We start from the raw sequence: 17494 nt of genomic DNA on the forward strand, positions 1-17494 counted from the left end.
CAAACAACAATCCGCCCAAAGGGAACTGACAGTCTGTAGGCTCATAGTACAGATAAAGAGTTCGGGAATGCAGCAGCTGACATTTCTAAAATACAAAACGGATGAAATTCTTAGAAGATACTTGCAATAAGCTCTACTAAGCAGCTGGCCACAGGACTAGAACATCTGACAATTTTCCTGGTGATTTCAACGGGACTCCAGATGTTTCCAAATTCAACTTGAACTCTTATCTTAGGCTTTGTATGTTGCTTTTCCAGTTTCACTAATGACACAAACACGATTCAAATCCCTGAAGTATTTATTATAGTCAAGGGCATATCCTACAACAAACTTGTCTGGAATTTCAAATCCAACAAAGTCTGGTCTATATCCAACACTTTGAGGAGTCCTTTTCACCAGCACACTTGCAACCTTGACCATCTTTGGATTACGCTGCGTGGCCAAGGAAAGCAAGGTTTGCGTTGTTTTGCCAGTGTCAGTTATATCTTCAACAGTCAAGACATTCTTTCCAGTTAAAGTTGAGAGATCACCTCCACCAATTACTTTTATGTCACCTGTTGACTGGTCATGACAGTAGCTTTTCAGTCTGATAAAATCTACCGTCATAGGTATAGATCTATCACTATTTCTGTTCAGTGCTTTGATGCAATCCAGCAGGTCAGCAAAGAATTTATAGCTCTCCTTGAGCACACAAAGGGCCAGGATGTGACGGCCTCCCATCTCCTTCATCACATCTCGAGCTAGCCATTCGGTCCTGTCTATAATTAGTCCATGAGGAATAAATACCTTTTCCAAATCCTCAGCATAATGATTAGGTATACAAAATAAATCTAGGTCATAACCTGGTTCATCACCACTAATCACGATGCTGGGTCTGTGGTCGCCATAACGGAGCCGGCTGCGTGTGGGCTGAGGGCAGTCTCCAGTGGTTTCTCTTTGAGTAAACTATCGTTGAGATACAGTAAGTCCCCCACATGGGAACATTCAAGTTGTAAACTTTCAAAGATGCGAACATGCATTTGCATGTCCGATCAGGTAAGCTAGTTCACGTGTCTGGCATACATTGTCACGTGCGTGCATCCTCCACAAGGGGTTGTGCTTTTGTGCACTTTACTGTCATCTATGACAAGAAAAAAAGAGCTACTACCCAGACATCACTGGATCGTTTTTTCAAGAGGGTAGATAGAGTTGATCCAGCAAGGAACCAGAACCTGTGCCATCAGTGTCAGGCGTGAGTGAAATACAGCTTGCCCTCGGTCTCCTATTGCTGACGATCCTTCAGCTCTACCATCTCCCACCTCCTCTCCCTCCTCCAGTCAGTAACTCTTCTTGCCTGTTCACTCGATGCCAGCCCCTGTATGCCAGCTGTTGTGCTACACTACTGTACTTTTCAAGGTACTGTACTGTAAGATTAAAAATGTTTTCTTTATTTTTTGTGTGTGTTCGTTTTTTATGTATTATTTGTGTGAAAAGTATTATAAACCTGTTGTAGTACAGTACTATGTAGCCGATTGTGTTAGCTGGGTACCTAGGCTAACTTTGCTGGACTTACGAACAAATTGGACTTAGGAACACGTTCTCGGCATGGAACTCGTTCGTATGTGGGGTACTTACTGTATTAGAAACCCTGTCTGCCCCCAGAGCCACCACCTGCCAGTAGTGAGCTCCACGACCCAGTGGTGGTCTGGCAGCTCCTGGGGCATCCCTGGTCGGGGCGGAAGCCTGTCTAGTTTCAGGCTGCCCCAGGGTACCCACATCAAGCTGTAACCTGGCTCCAGACTGAGTTTCCCTTCAGTTTTTCCCTCCAGTCATCCCCACGGACTCCTGGACATCCCTGGATTAAGGGTCCCAGGGAATGGTGAGGACAGTGTCTTGTTTGGGCCGCCCTCCGCGCCTCCCCCACGATGCAGTGCCTCACTGTCCAGGATGTCTCCTCGCCCACAGCCATAACTACCAGCTCTGGGACTTCGGTTGCCTCTGCTTGCCCTGGCTGTGTTCTCTCTGGCAGAGCCAGCTGTGGAGCTAGCAAAGCCCTGAGTGAAAGACACGCTTGATCTTTTTGCAGTCCCTTCTCCTCCACTTATAGGTATACCTTTTACAAAACTTGAACTCTTGTGGGTGGGCCTTGGGACAGTGTCACATTTCAGAAGCACAGGACAATAGCCAAAATAGATTAAAAGGAATGTCTTTGCTCATCCCTCATGCAAGTCATTATGGAAGCTAGACAAAGATTGGAACTCATAAACATTTACTACATTTTCGTTTCCGTCTCCTTTGCTCAGAGGTGCTCTGAGAGGCTCTCCTCCTATCCCTGAAGAAAACTCCTCTACTCTCTGCCTCCACCTCCATTCTCCTCCTCCCCCAGAACTGGGTTATATAGCTTGACTTAGCTTCTCTCCCAGCAACAAGGATCCTTCCTCTTTGGAAGTGGGGGAGAAGTCAGGAGTATACAATTAAAGAATTCTTTTTGTATGTTGGGAGAGAGGGAGTAGTGAGTACTTACACAGAAATCAGCTCTGGTCCATCACGTAGTTTTCAGAATAGGCATAGCCTCATGATTTTATTCTTAGTCACTAACCACTAGAAACACGTTCCTACTGATCTTATGATGTTTAAAGTGTCATGTTAACGATTACCATCCCAGCTTGGTAACTGAGCCAGCTGGCTGGTGAAAAGCAATAGCTCTGTGCTTAAGACTGGCTCAGGAACAGGATTCTGATGAGTTCTAGTTGGTCAGTTTTATCTGGTAGAGGTAGGGAAGGCTGCAACTGCATCATGGCTCTACCTTGTGTGGCAGAGCCTGTTCACCCATTCATTCATTCACTCATTCATTTATTCAACCAACCAAGATTTTTCTGTGCAGCCATTACTAGTCCAGCTCTGTGCTACATACAGAAGAGAGAGACGAATAAGTCTCAACCTTCACCTAAGGAGCACACCTCAAACTGGGGAGACAATCAGGCGACCTCATCAATCATAACACAGTTTGGTGGTGTAACGGCAGACAGAGAAGCAGGAACCAAAGGGTCACTGGGACAGAACAGCTAACTCTGACGTGGGATAGAGATGGATCAGTCTAAGAAGCCTTCTCAGAGGAGGTGATATTTGAGCTGGGTCAAAAGAAAAAGTAGAAGCACTTCAGATGAAGAATGAAGTACCAGCATTTCAGGAAGAAGGCACAGAACAGGCAATGCCACAGTTACATGAAAGGGGATCCTAAGTTTGGGCAAGAATGAAAAGCTTAGAATAGCTGGACACAGAGTAGTGGGAGGGATACTGGGAAGTAGGTGGGGGCAGAATGTGAAGGACCTTGGAAAGCTTTAAAAAAATATTGGAGGAAAATAGAAAAGATTAAAAATTACCTATACTCCCCATCCTTTATTAATGTTATAGAAAGTATGACACAATGGAAATTTCCTCTTTGCCCATCCAAAATCACCATACCAAGGAAACCTCTGCTAATAGTTTAATAAATGTCCTCCCTTTTTCCTAAATTTATGCAGGTATTTTTATGTATACAAATTTAAATCACATTTTAAAAGATCCTATACGTATTGACCTGCATTTTTCCCCCAGTTAGTAACATAGGAGATATGTTTACGGATCAATTTATATAGAACTATTTTGTTGTTTTTAATAGGCAATGAGGAACCAGTGAAGGACTCTAAGTTTGGGGGTGAGTGGGTCAGATCTGTTTTATGTGGAGGCTGGATGAGAGAGAAGAGGCCAGGAAGCCCACTCAGGAAGGGTAAGGATGAGAACCCCACTGAAAAGGGCACAAAGATGAGATGTAAGAGAGGTTTCTGAGGTAAAATAGGCAGGTTGCAGTGACCAGTGTCGGCTGGGTTGTGAGAAAGCCTTGGTGAAGTTTCATTTTGTTATACATAATAGAAGCTACTAGAAGTAGCTTCAGAAGAAACATTTTAAAAGGAGGATTCAAGGGCAAGAGCTACAACCAGGCCTGAGGGGGCTTGGAATCCAGAAATAGAAAACTATCATGGGTCGAGATCACTGTCTACTCTTTCTAGAGCGAGGGTTTCTCATTCCAGTTTCTCTCTGAAGGTCCACCTCATCATCCTTTGTGTCTGCTTCTCCGTGCACTTGTGCCTAGCTGCACTTAGGAGGGTCTGCAGAGCACACTGTACTACAGACAGATCAGGGGTGTGTGTGTGTGTGTGTGTGTGTGTGCGCGCACGCCCGTGTGTGTGTGCTTTTAGAATTCCCTGGGCAATATCAACACAGAGCAAAGGTGAATAACCCATAGTAGTGGGACTTGTTCCGTGTCTCTGAGGCCCATTCCAAATTCCCAGGAAAGGTTGTGATTGGCCCAGCCAGGTCAGGTGTTTGCTTTGGTCCAATCAACTGTGTTCATGGTGGAGCACAGGTCAGAATAACCAGGTTAAGTCAGTCAGGGACAAGGAAGTGGAGGGGGAGGCAGGAGAGCCCATGACTTCCAGATTTTGTGGTTCCACACGACACAGGCAAATCAGATTTCACGTTTACCTCTCGCTCCTTCCCCTGGGGACAAAGCCTTTGCCTGAGTGGACAGAGTATTTTGTGTCACTGGCACGGGTGCCATTACGCCGTCTCTGCCTGAAAGGACAAAGGGAATAACTTAGTCCCTCGGCTTCCGCCGCTGGGGCTGCCGGGCCGCCCTCCTCCCAGGAGCAGCGCGGCCTGACTGCTCGGGGCTCAGGGCCGGCTGAGCAAGGCCTGGTGGCACAAAGTACGTCTCCCCGGAAGTAGAAGCGGAAGCAAACAGCTGTGAAATGATGCTTCATTGCAATCAGCTTCTTGCTTGTCATTAGGATGAATAACTGTAGGTAGACTGTGGCTTCATATTTCCCTCCGAGCCGGGAAAGAGCTGACCAGTGGGAGGCAAGCCTCTCGAGCTGGCAGCAGGCAGCAGGCTGCGCCTTCCCCGCTATTTACCTGCGTCGTCAGGCCGCTCCTCCCACCCCTCAAGCCTTCTCCCTGAATGGAGGACTCCTCACCCCCGCTTCCCCCTTCCTGGGAGGAAGGGGCACTTGGTGGCGTGTGAGGGAACTTCTTAGCCCAACCGCAAGTGATTTCTGTTTCCTGCTCCTCCAACTCAAAGTCACACTCCTCCCCGGGGGCGTGGGTCCTAAAATACTTACAAACCTCAAGACCAGCCCACGCACGGGTGGGTTTGAAGCCAGTAGCCTCTGTTTTTCGGTCCTGCAAGGTCTTATCTTGCCTTTCAATATCCTACTCTTGACTTTTCAACCGTGTTTCTACACTTCTGCCAACTCCGTAATTTATGGATGTGTTTGAGTGATTTTCTTCAGGTTTCATTTTACATCTCTGGAAAAGCTAAGGGGGTTATATTTTTATGCCAAGACAGAGGACTTGCTTGAGACTCAGCAGGCCTTAAGACAAGCCCCAGATCTGCTAATTACTAGTTTTGTAACCTCTGGCAGATGACTTCAGTTCCCTCCCCCATTCTCCCATGGCTATGTTTATACGTCTATTATTATATGTATCACTTCTCTGTGCTCCCTAGGAGATTCTGAACTTCTCAAGACTAAGCTTTTATCTGTCTGGGTAACAACCACAATAACTAGTACAGTGCCTGACACATAGCAGATGTCCAGAAAAACTCAAATGTAACCTCTAGAAGTCTATAAAATTGAGATAATTATACCAAATGATAAACATTAAATGAGGCAATTCATGTGATTTATAAACGATAAAGAATAATAATACATATGTCTAAAAGTTATAACAAAGCCATTATAAAATTTGTACAGCTTTTAAAAATATGCTTCTATCAAATTCGTCTTATTTCGTATTTGAAAAGCTTAGGGTAAAGGATTGATGAGGAAAAGCTAAGATTTCTCATTTACAGTGACTTTATTAATCACATGACTTATTCTGTCTCTAGCATAAGCCTCTGTTCTCACATGTGGTGTTTTTTGTTTTGTTTTCTTTTGTTTTCATTCAGTGAGTTATGTTGTTTAATGGTTGACACATTTGGTATAAAGGATGATAACTCTAACCCAGGGTTTCTCAACCTCTGCACTATTGACATTTTGGGCCAAATAATTCTTTGTTGGGGGTTGGGAGCTGTTCTGTGCATTGTAGGATATTTAGCAGCACTGCAGCTCCCCTCAACCTACCAGATGCCAGTATCACCCTCCCCCCCACCAAGGTAACACCCAAAAAAGTCAAATGTCCCCTGGAAGGAGAGAGGGGGCAAAATTGCCCCCATCCCTTCTATTGCTCTGAAGTTTTGACTCATGCTTTTTTTCTCTTGCATCTTTAAGTATTAACTTTCTCAATATTTGAAATGTATGAACTCATGTCTCTTAAGTGCTGCAAAATAAGACCAGTGTGAGTCCTACTCAAAGCATTTTTCACTGACTTGGATTTGAAAGTACTCATGTCCTTCAACACATTCGATTAGTCAGAGAGAATTTCCTAGCTTGCCAGAGAAATTCCCTCTTTCTCCCTTATTCTTCTTCCATACTCGGGGTTGGTACAGCCTTAATATCTATCCCTTACACCAAGACTTTGAAGACCAATCCTACAATTCCATCACCATTTCTTCTAAGAAGCAAGTAAGCTTCTTACCCCTAGGGCCTGTGATGGCCTGACTTCTCAGAGTTCCCCCAAGCAGACACATAATCAAGGCCCCTCTGTGAGCCTCACTGCACTAGAGGGACCCTAGGTCTAGAGCATGTATACATTTAGGTGTGGACACTTTATATTACCACCAAGCACAAGTCTCTCCTAAGTGATCTGCACCTATCTTCCTTTTTACACATGTACCTTTGCTCCTCACCTCCCTCCCTTCCTCTGCATTTGGTGTCCTTGTGGACTTACCCCAATTCACAGGCAATGACGTAACTTTTCCATCCCCCCGATGGCTGGGGCCACTGTCACAGTCCTCGCATTGCAGACAAGATGCTTGCTTTCCTCCCCATCTCCTGTCTACCCTCCTTTGAAGAGCACAGCCTATGGTTTTATCTGACATTCATTTTCTCCAAAGTGCAAAAGCTGTCATTAATAGTCTCCACCTGTTTGCCTATGAACCTGATAAGCATGAATTTACCAAGTACAAATGCTCTGATCACCTGTGATGCTGGCAGTCACTTAACAAATGCCTCTCTCCCACACAGAAAGGATGCTGTCTCATGAATTGAAAATGACCCTGCGTACCATGCACACAGTTTTCATTCCTCCTTGAGAAACCACGTTCTTGTGGACAAAAAAGAATGAGATGCTGTCATCTGATTGCATTATGCCTGTGTTGGATGCTCAGTATCTGGCACATAACAAGACTTTTACAGTTGTTTTTGGCAAGAGAGTTTGCTAACTCAAAATTATCTTTACAAAGTAGTATAACCAGCTAGTTTTAAAGTTAATTTGTGAAGATGAGTTGACATCTTAGAAGACAGGAGAGTAGCTAATTAGGAACTTATCTGAAGCGGAAATTTTGAAAGGCTGTTTATTGTATCCAATATGTCTCAAAATAATTCTCTACACGTTGAAAACCACCATCAACACCACTGCTTTGAGCTCCTACTTAGTGCCTGGTGTACGTTATGTCATTTAAACCTCACAACAACCTGGTGAGGTTTTCTTGGAGATAGCTATCCCCATCTCACAGGTTAGGAAACTAAAACTCAGAGATGTCGTGTGAACATGACCAAAGGCACACAGTCATTAAGTAGCGAACTTAGGATCCAATCCAAAGCCCAACAAAGTGAGATGTTGGATATCACTATTCAGTATAGGGTTTTCTACAAAACTCTGAAGCAGAGTAAAGAGCTTCTTGTCTAATCCCAACAAGTATCACACTAAGAAGTCCTAAAAACATCTCACAGAGTAGTATGAAGAAACAAAGATTAGGAATCAGATCTGGATCTTAATCCATACCTTCCTACTTTCTAGTGGAATCATCATGGACAATTGCCTTATCATTGCTGAGCATCAGTTTCCTCATCAAAAACAGAGATTAGGGGCTTCCCTGGTGGCACAGGTTGAGAGTCCGCCTGCCGATGCAGGGGACGCAGGTTCGTGCCCCAGTCCGGGAAGATCCCACGTGCCGCGGAGCGGCTAGGCCCGTAAGCCGTGGCCGCTGAGCCTGCGTGTCCGGAGCCTGTGCTCCGCAATGGGAGAGGCCACAACAGTGAGAGGCACGCATAACGCAAAAAAAAAAAAAAAAAAAAAAAAAAAAAAAAACAGAGATTAAGGGTTTCTGTGGGTAATTATGTATTAACTCTTATGCTCTACAAAAATGTATTTTGCCCATAGGTATTTCCCAGGAGCCTCATCACCAAATCACGGGAAGAACCTGGCTTCCCTACTCAAGTTGGACGGCCATTGCCAAGGCTGTCCAAAGGCGATGGTGTCCTCTTTCCCATAACATCAGTGATGACACAGGGAGAGTGAGCATGTCAGGCCACGGGGACTGCCTCTCTAATAGGCTGACCACATTTGGAACACAAACAGAGCCTCTTCTGAGCAACCACAAGGAGAAGCCAAGCAGACTCAAGGGCATGCCTCCAAGTGGCTGGCCAGTGTCCACGGGCTTTAGAACACTGTGGTTAGCCTCAGACTCTGTCAGAAGGGACAAGTCCCAGCTCCCAAGGTAGTCGCTTCCACAACAGTAAACCAAGATGAGTCATGTGAGGATGGAGAAACCTCTAGAGACAGCTTTCCATGTGAGGATCACTATAAAGAATTAAAGCTGGAGACGGGAGAACTCTAAGAACCCGGGCAGCTGATGTTTCCGTCTTAGTGAGTCAATATGTGAGACGTGGCAGGACGTGAGCATGTGTGTGTACCTGTTCACACTCGTGTTCAATGAAGGAGAGCCTCTGTGTGTCCTTCTGCCTCCTCTTGGTTTGCCAGCTGCCACTCAACAGTATCCTTGTGGATTGGAGACTTACACAATATTATTACTTGAGGGACAGTCTGGTTCTTTTTAATATTACAAAATTGCTCTTTCAAAAGTTTGGACCAATTCATTTTCACTCTTGCAGAGTATAAGAGGGTCTATTTTCTTCACCAATTTCAACACTTGGTAATAGTATTATTATTTCTACTTTTAAAGTAATACTGACACATGATGAAAATTACATTTAAATAGTATATAACACTGTGAAAAATCTCCTTCTCCCCCTCCTTACACTGTTCCACTCCCTATGCTAACCAACTTTAGCCAATTCTGATTTTAGTTATTCTGGTGGTCGCCACAAAATACTAAATAATATGCTTATGCCTCAGTTTCTTGATTTATCAACTCTCTACAGTATCTACTGACTCCTGAACAGAGATTTGTGCTAACTTATCCTCTCACAGTCTCTTCTCACCTTCATAATTTTAGACAGTGTTCCCCTTGATTTGTCACTATGCAACTGAAGAAACAGTCCCTCTACTCTTTCCCCCACCCTTTCTCCCCACATCCTTCACCTTCTGTCTTCTGCCATCACTGCCCCATTCCTTTTTACATTTATTGGGTTTGCAATAGTTATATTCTATTCTGAAACCAAAATTAAGCCTTTCATACTTTGTCTAAAAATTTATTCTAAAAATTGAAGATCAATAGGCAGCTTTTATAATTCTGTAAATATATTAAAATTATTTACTGAAGAATCAAGTAAGGAAGAAAATAATCCTGAACCACTGAAGAGAATGTTCAAAAGTCAAAATCAAATGAATTCCCTTTCCTTAACCTAATCAGTTTCTCACAACTATCCCTTAATATAGGTTGCTTCTTATTTGAATTAAGAGTTTCCCTCTGATCTTTGGTTTTCCTGGGGTTTCTATTTGCTTTTCTTTTTTAACTAATTGACAGTAGAAATATATATGCTCATTACCATATGATGATCATCCAATTTCTTAAAACATATCATTTTTGAATGGTTTAATGTTGCCTCATTGTCTTCCAGGTATGCACCACAGCTGCTGCCATGTTTTTTTGATTTTAATTGCACATTTATTTCTAATATGTTTTAATCCCATGACTTCCTCTCTGTTGTATTCCTCTTTCATCTTATTGGAGTGTACACACAAGTAATCTTTCAATGCTGTGGTCTGAATGTTTGTGTCTGCTCAAATTCATATGCTGAAATCCTAATGGGATCTTAGTTCCCCATCCAGGGATTGAACCCACGCCCTGTGCATTGGAAGGCAAAGTCTTAACCATTGGACTGCCACTCATAACTCTTTATGAATTATTAATCCACAACGATAGAACTGTCTGTTTAAAAGTCTTGATAATCTTCTTTCTCCAACTTTCCCTTCTGCTCCTCCTTCCTCACTTCATTGAGAAATTCAGGGCGAAGAGGAAAGGCTGCACCACACTGCGTATTCTCTCCTTGAGTCAGGCTCCATCCTGCCACCTACTTGAATTGTGACCCTCACAATTTCTCTGCTCTCATAGTTGACCCACATGAGACCTGTGGTTGGAGCCACCTCTGTTTGCCCAGAACAATCCTCTGGAACATGGCGGGTTGGCAGCCCTGCCCGATATTCCACTTCCCAGCAGGACATAAATGTGAGATGGAAGGTTCTTTGAGTGGCAGCTGGTGGACACACCGGCAGGTACCAGTGCCCACTCTGTCAGCAGTCCAGGGGCTCTCACCTTGGCTTCTATAAGCTGAACTCTCTCCATCCCCTGCAGCTCAGAACCATACGCATGGCAGCTTATCTCAATAACTTGAGCACGCTTTGAACAGAGTATTTCACTTGGGGGCATGCATCAAACCCTTCCTGAAAATTAATCCTTGAAAAGTCACAATGATGCTGAGAAAACTTGAAGTCATATATGTGCCTCTTAGGAATTTTATTTTAAGTAAGACAAGGAGTTTTAGTACATTCATGCAGCAAACTGGGAAGATCTGGGGAATTCAGAGCTCATGTTCCCCCACCCCCAGCCTGGCAGGGGCCACTGGAGATGTGAGTCTATTTGTGGCAGAAAGCCATATGTGCAGCAAGAGTTTGAGAATGACTCTTCTCCCATTTACTGCAGAGGTACACGAACTTCTGAATTTAGAAGGAAGAAAGAGCAACAGGAGGGAGTGGCTTTTAATGAAGGATGAAGGGTGCCTTCCCTCAAAGCTTCTGGAGAGCCACATTGTATCTTAAACCATAGTGTAACAGAAAGAAATGCTACCTAACGAGACTCAAAGAATGGGACTCAAACAGGAAAATCCCTATGAAACCATGGGTCCCTGCAAGGGATCCTTTTTGCAAGCCCCAAAGGCAAAGGACTCTGCACACAATGGATATTTGTTTGTCTGCTGGGGCCGACAGAACAGAACACACAGGCTGGGAGGCTTAACAGCAGACATTTATTTGTCCCAGTTCTGGAGGTTCGAAATCCAAAATGAAGGTGCTAGCACGATTTGTTTTTGGTGAGGGCTCTCTTCCTGGCTTGCAGAACTTCTTCGTGTGTCTTCATACGACCTTTTCTCTGTATGTATATGTGGAGAAAAAGAAATCTCTCGTGTCTCTTCCTTTTCTTATAAGAATACCAGTCCTGGGCTTCCCTGGTGGCGCAGTGGCTAAGAATCCGCCTGCCAATGCGGGAGACACAGGTTCGAGCCCTGGTCCGGGAAGATCTCACATGCCGCGGAGCAACAAAGCCCGTGCGCCACAACTACTGAGCCTGTGCTCTACAGCCCGTGCTCCGCAGCAAGAGAAGCCACCGCAATGAGAAGCCCACGCACTGCAATGAAGAGTAGCCCTCCGCTCACCACAACCAGAGAAAGCCTGCACGAAGCAACAAAGACCCAACACAACCAAAAATAAATAAATTTATTTTTTAAAAAAAGAATACCAGTCCTATCTGATTAAGGTCCCACCTTTATGACCTCTTTTAACCTTAATTATTTCCTTATAAGCTCTTATCTCCAAATACAGTCACATTGGGGGTTATTTAACATACAAATTTGGGCAAGGACCACAATTTAATTCACAACCATATTGAACAAACACCTATGGTTAATTAATTAACTAATGATCTATCTGCCTGCCTTCTCAGATATGTGGAGCGCCTCCTTTTACCCACATCCTTCTTAGTCTTCCTCAAAGCAAATGCCATTGCCAATATGCTGGCACTACCCAGGTCATCAAGGGTGTAGTTTTTACAATGTCCCTATGAGGTGACAGGGCCTCGTTCATCCATTAATCAACAAACACCCACATGTCCACGACCAGACACCTCCATCCCCACCCTGCCTGCACACTGGGTTCTCCTGGCCCCTTCTCTCTATTTCTGTCCCTCTGACACTCTCTCTGTAGCCCATGGAGTGTGAGAGCCTGAGACCTGTATTCACTATTAGGGGGAAATAGGAGACCCCACTTCAGTCTAGCTTTAGACCTCTGCTCTGAGGGGAGGGGAGTGCGGGTGGGAGAGAGTAGAGTGAGTCTTGTGCAGTGCCCACAAAAACTAGCAGTACTTTCTTTCCCATTTGCTATCATCCCCCCCACCCCTCTATCACACACACACACACACACACACACACACACACACCAAGAAAGGCATCACTGACAAGGAGAACATGGACAGTCCCAGGACCTCTGCCAAAATGTCATCAAAATCTAATCTACATCTTTAATGAGGACCATGTGTTTGTTGTTCTAAAAGTCTGCGTGTTCCATCATATAAACACAAGGGGGCTTCCCTGGTGGCGCAGTGGTTGAGAGTCCGCCTGCCGATGCAGGGGACACAGGTTCGTGCCCCGGTCCGGGAAGATCCCACATGCCGCGGAGCGGCTGGGCCCCGTGAGCCATGGCCGCTGAGCCTGCGCGTCCGGAGCCTGTGCTCCGCAACGGGAGAGGCCACAACAGTGAGAGGCCCGCGTAACACAAAAAAAAAAAAAAAAAAAAAAAAAAAAAAAAAAACACAAGGAAGCTCTGGTTTCAAGCTATAAATATATTTGCTCACCGCCCGAGCATGTATCGGAATGACTGTGCTACATGAACAGACCAGAGCTGTACAAGAATGATCCCCCCGAGCATACGTGACCTAGAGTGATTCCCCAAGATGTCATTTCCCTTCTCGAGTAGTCCCAGGTCATGTGTTGTATTCAGGGCTGTGCTCGCATTCTCCTGACTCCCTAGGACATCGCAGCTCAACATCTTTCTATGTTCACTGTCCAGGGGACCTATCTAGCTTGTTCATTTCCTCCCTAAATCTTTTGACTGTCCAGAATATCCCTAAAAAACACATTTACAGTTTGCAAAGTCTTTTCACATGTCATCATTTAATTCTCACAGATACTCTGTGAGGTGACGGAGACTCAGTCACTCATTCATTCAACAAGCACTGACGGAGGGTTCGACACCATGCCAGGCACTGGGGAGACTGGGGTGGCTGAGGCATACTGCCCACACAAGAGGAGCTCACAGACCCCTGGGGGAAATAGGCAGCACCACTCAGTATGCTAGCTGTCTGGGAGGAGGTGCCTCAAGACAGTGCATGCTAACTCAGGTGGACCAGGGAGGCTTCCTGAGGGAGAATACGGATCTCACTCCTGATTGAGGGGGAGCGGATAGGGCTTGGGCAGGAAAAGAAGGGGGCCAAAGGAATGCCAGGCAAGGGAGCAGGACATTCAAGTTATCAAAGAGCAAGTCTGGCCCATTTGTGGCATTCTGAGTAGTTGAATGTAGTTTGAGATAGAATGTAAAATGGGGTAGGGAAGGTGGGCAGGGAAGGAATCAAGAGAGGAACTCAGGGGCCAGATCACAGGGGACTATATTTCAGGACATGTTAAGGAGTTTGGATTTTTACCCTAAGGGGAATAAACAGGTAATCACTAAGGGTGTGAAGTAAAAGAGGCACATGATGAGATTTGCAGTTTAGAAAAAGTAATTGGGCAGTGGCCAGACTGAGGGTGAGGCAGGAGGTTACTGACATGGTCTGGGAGAGACAGACGCTGAGATTTCAATTCAGAGCAGTGGCAGTGGGGCTGGGGAGGAGGGACGGATTCAAGAGATATTTAAGGATATGGGATAGGGAGGGTAGGAGGGAGATGCAAGAGGGAGGGGATATGGGGATATATGTATACGTGTAGCTGATTCACTTTGTTATACAGCAGAAACTAACACACCATTGTAAAGCAATTATACTCCAATAAAGATGTTTAAAAGAAAAAAGAGAGAGAGATTTAAGAGGACTATACAGGACTTGTGACTGGATGAATGTGGGAGGTCTGGGAGAAGCTAAGGCAAACATCCAGCCTTCTCTGGGGGCCTATCGGTGGGAGACACTGCCCTTCACCTAAGTGTGGCTAGGAGGGCGGTGCAGGTGTGGAACGAAAGGTGAGCAGATAGATTGATGCTAAACTCCAGGGGCCTGTGAATCCCAAATAGAGACGTTCAGGGAAGTTTGGATTCAGGCCTCATGAATTCAGAGGAGGGGTCTGGCTTGGAGATCTGGATTTGGGAGATATTGGCATATTAGCAGTAGCTGCTATAACAGGAGTACGTGAGGTCACCCAGGGGGTGGATGCAGAAGCCTGCTGTCAGTTTTTCGCCAGAGCTGCTCCAGGTTTTGCTCAAAACCCACCAAGCCCCACCTTTAGCAGGAGTTAACATAAGTCTTTAAGTTAAAGGGTCTAGAGATGTAAGGAAAAGAAAGCTACAAAACAAACAAACAAAAAGAAAAGAGACGGCACCAGCTGGGACCAAGATGGCGACAAATCTGACCTCCAACAGACCTTGAGTCTTATTGCACACTGAGTTACTACATTAGCATATTAAATGACACACCTGCCGGTGGCCAAGACCAGACATTAAGAAAAGAATAAAAGGGGGTGGCACCCTGCTTCCTGGGAAAAAGCCCTGTCCCTTCCCCGGTAGACTAATGCACAGGCCTCCCCAACATTAGCCTCACTCCTCCTCTCTGTAAAATTAAATCCCTCTCACCACACGGGTGAGAAGTTGATCTGGGTACTTAGGTCCCGCTTCTCCATTCTTTGGCCACTGAATGAAGTTTGTGCTGTCTTGATCTCAGCTTAGGTCGTTATTCGGCTGCTCGAACCCGAAAGGAAAAAGAAGCCTCCCCTACCCAGGCAGAGAGCCTTGGCCAGGCTAGGGCCTGAGTAGGGTCCATAAGACTTAATTTGGTAACAGTCTGACAAATGAGGAAACTGAGGTTGGCCCAAGATCTCTCAGTGGGTACATGGTATCGCTGGGCCTGCAGCCAAGTCTTTTGACTCCAGGCTCAGCACGCTTCCTGCCACTCCAAAGCCTCTGAGGGAGGCCTGGAAATGAGCACAGGCTGCCCCTGGGGCCGGCAGGTTTTACTTCTGTGGTTTTCCTGCTTCATCAGTAGGAAGCAGCCCTAAGCAGCAGCCCCAGGTGGGAGAAGTCTTCGCGATGCTGCTTTCAGGAGACTGGGAAGCTAGTCCAAATCCTCGTCCCATTAATACTCTTGTATACGGTAAGGCAGAAAATGCACACATTAGTCATTATGTTCACACTCTCATTTGATTCTTACATCTGCCCTATAGGGCCCCTGTCTGCCCTGTCTCCTTCCCTAGACTCTGCCCCATCAGGTCCTTTGCTTCTCCTTCCTTCTCCATCAAAATTTGCTTGTCTTAGATCCCATTCTGTCTCCACCCTAGAATCTAGGTTCTCAGCTAGCCTATGTGATCAAGCCATTCTTGCTAAGACGGGTACTAATAGGTTAGTGAGATATCCATCCCATGGTACTCGCTCCTTTTAACCAGAATTTCTGGAGACATGTAAGTAGCATTATTAAAGGCAAGAATTTCAAGCAACTTGGCAGATTATTGAGGAAGGGGCAGGAGTATGAGCAGGAGAGGAAGCAGGGAGAAAGCTGGGAGCTAGATCACCATGGGTATATTTCATAGGAAGGCCACTTTATCTTTGGACAGTTCATGCTGGAGTGGCAGTTTTGCTACCACTGAGTCTAAGCGCCTCCCTAACTTTAGCTAATGGGTGTGAGGTGACCCTCTGGCAGTCACACAGAATATGTTCCTGCCTGTTCCAAGTGGCAGATGTTTGACTGTCTGAACACCTGGGTCTGCTATCATGCAGATCAGACTGGTAAAAACTAAAGAAATTTCAATAAAGTATAGACTTTAGTTAATAATATTTTTAAATTAATAGAACAAAAGGAAAAACAATGGGAAGAAAACCACTGAAACCCAAAGCTGGTTCATTGAGAAGATCAATAAAATCGAAAAAACTCTAACCAGACTGATAAGGATAAAAGAAGACACAGATTGTCAATGGTACAAATGAGAGAGTAGTATAACTACAGATTCTATAGATATTTAAAAAAATAAGAGCACATGAACAGTATGCCAATAAATTCAACAACGTCTATGAAATAGACAAATACTTTGAAAGACACACACTACTAAGTCTCACTCAAGAAAATATAGATAACTGCTATATCTATTAAAGAAATAAAATTTATACTCAAAAACCTTGCCATAAAAAACAAAACACAACCAAAAAAACCCAAAAAAACAAAAACCCTTCAGGAAGAGATGGTTTTACTGGAAATTCTACCAAATAGTTAAGGAAGAAATAATACCAATTCTACACAAACTCTTCCAGAAAATTGAAGAGGGAAATCTTCCCAACTCATTCTATTAGGCCACCACTACTTTGTTATAAAAACTAAACAGATTTTAAAAGAAAACTACAAATCAATAACCCTCATAGTCATAGATGCAAAAATTAGTAACAAGTATTTAACAAGTCAAAACCTAGAATATATTGGAAAAAAATCTACCATGACCAAATGGAGTTTACCTCAGGAATACAGGATGGTTTACTATTTGAATACTAATTAGTGTAATTCTTCATATTAACAGACTCCAAAAGAAAAATTATGATCAACTCAATAACTTCTCAGTAATAAGATAAACAATGTCTGAGGATCTAATGTATAACATGGTGACTATAGTTGATAACACTGTATTGTATAATTGAAATTTGCTTAGAACTTAAATGTTCTCACCAATGCCAACAACAAAAAAAAGATAAATTATAAAAAGATAAATATGTGAGGTGATGGATGTGTTAATTAGCTTAATGCAAGAATCCTTTCACAATGTATACATATAGCAAATCATTACAATGTACACTTTAAATAGCTTACAATTTTATTTGTCAACTTTACCTCAATAAAACTGTAACAAAAAGGATAAAAAGGAACAACAGAGTGAATGGTTAAACAAACTATGGTGTATCCATAGGGTAGAATACTACTTAGTAATAAAACAGAATGAACTATTGATATACTCAGCTTATATAAATCTCCAAGAAATTATGCCGTGTGAAAAAAAAAGCCAGTCTCAAAGATTATATACTGTGTGATTCCATACATATGATATTCTTGAAATGAGAAAACTATAGAAATGAAGAACAAATTAGTGGTTGCCAGGGATCAGAGATGAGTTGTGAGACAGGAGGTAGATGTGCCTATAAAAGGGCAACAGAGAGATCCTTACGGTGATGGAATGGTGATGGAATGATT

The 17494-nt window shown here is 44.1% G+C and overlaps 1 pseudogene across 1 annotated transcript; it reads right to left on the reverse strand.

The window, feature by feature from the left end:
* Positions 1–231: 231 nt before the first annotated feature.
* On the reverse strand, positions 232–1025 carry LOC307192833 (hypoxanthine-guanine phosphoribosyltransferase-like; annotated as a pseudogene). Its single transcript has one exon. The product of its transcript is annotated as a hypoxanthine-guanine phosphoribosyltransferase-like (transcript).
* Positions 1026–17494: the final 16469 nt, after the last annotated feature.

Source organism: Stenella coeruleoalba, assembly GCF_951394435.1.
Source record: "Stenella coeruleoalba genome assembly, chromosome: 1".
Lineage (NCBI taxonomy): Eukaryota > Metazoa > Chordata > Mammalia > Artiodactyla > Delphinidae > Stenella > Stenella coeruleoalba.